This window comes from Arachis duranensis, chromosome 4 (genome assembly GCF_000817695.3).
Source record: "Arachis duranensis cultivar V14167 chromosome 4, aradu.V14167.gnm2.J7QH, whole genome shotgun sequence".
Taxonomy (NCBI): domain Eukaryota; kingdom Viridiplantae; phylum Streptophyta; class Magnoliopsida; order Fabales; family Fabaceae; genus Arachis; species Arachis duranensis.
The window spans coordinates 5,370,527-5,372,031 of NC_029775.3; positions in this window are offsets into that span (position 1 = coordinate 5,370,527).

Here is a 1,505-nt window from a genome sequence, read left to right on the forward strand (position 1 = left end):
CAAACTTATCAAAGAAGATGGAGTTCAAATTTTGCATTAAGGAATAGTGTTAGTCCATAAATAGAAGGATGTGAGAAGAAGGGAAGTAATTTTCGAAATTTGAGTGAAAGATTTTGAAAACATTTTTGAAAAACACTAATTGATTTTCGAAAATGAAAGTGGAAAAGAAATCAAGTGATTTTTGAAAAAGATTTTGAAATTAGAAATCAAAAAGATTTGATTGAAAACTATTTTGAAAAAGATGTGGTTAAGAAGATATGATTAGTTTTAAAAAGATGTGATTGAGAAGATATGATTTGAAAAACATTTTAAAAAGATTTGATTTGAAAATTATAAACTTGACTAACAAGAAAAGATATGATTCAATCATTAAACCTTTCTCAACAGAAAAGGCAGCATACTTGAAATGTTGAATCAAATCATTAATTGATAGTAAGTATCTTTAAAAAAAGAAAGAAATTAAATTTGAAAGAGATTTGATTGAAAAGATATGATTTGAAAAAGATTTGATTTTGAAAAAGTTTGAAAACTGAAAAAAAATCTGCATTAAAAACAAAATCTTCCCTCTTGTGCCATCCTGGCGTTAAACGCCCAGAATGATGCACATTCTGGCGTTTAAGGCCCAAAACTATACCCTTTTGGGCGTTAAACGCCCAACCAGGTACCCTGGCTGGCATTTAAACGCTAGTCTGTCCTTCTTCACTGGGCGTTTTGAACGCCCAGCTTTTTCTGTGTAGTTCCTCTGCTGTATGTTCTGAATCTTCAATTCTCTGTATTATTGACTTGAGAAGACACAAATTAAAAATATTTTTGGATTTTTAATAATAAGGAAAAATCAAAATGCAACAAGAATCAAATATCAATGCATGCAGGACACCAAACTTAGCAGTTTGTATACTACTGACACTAATGGGAATGCATATGAGACACATAAGCACTCAAGTCAAGAGAATTCAAAAATTAGAGTAAGAAATCATCAAGAATTATTTGAAGATCCTTAAGACACATGAATGAATGTATGCAATTGACACCAAACTTAACATGAGACACTAGACTCAAACAAGAAATATTTTTGGATTTTATGACTTTGTAAAATTTTTTTGTGCTTTTTTCGAAAATTAAGTGGAAAAAGAAAATAAAGGTATCAAAATTTTTAATGAGAATTCCAGGAATCAGTGCAATGCTAGTCTAAGACTCCGGTCCAGGAATTAGACATGGCTTCACAGCCAGCCAAGCTTTCAAGGAAAGCTTCGGTCCAAAATACTAGACATGGCCAATGGCCAACCAAGCCTTAGCAGATCACTGCTCCAAAAGCAAGATTGATAAAAATCAACAAGCTTTTGTGAATATAAGTTGAAACCTCGGTCCAATGAAATTAGACATGGCTTCACAGCCAGCCAGACTTCAACAAATCATCATGAAACTCTAGAATTCATCTTCAAGAATTCCGAAAAAAAATACCTAACTCTAAGCAACAAGATGAACCGTCAGTTGTCCAAACTCAA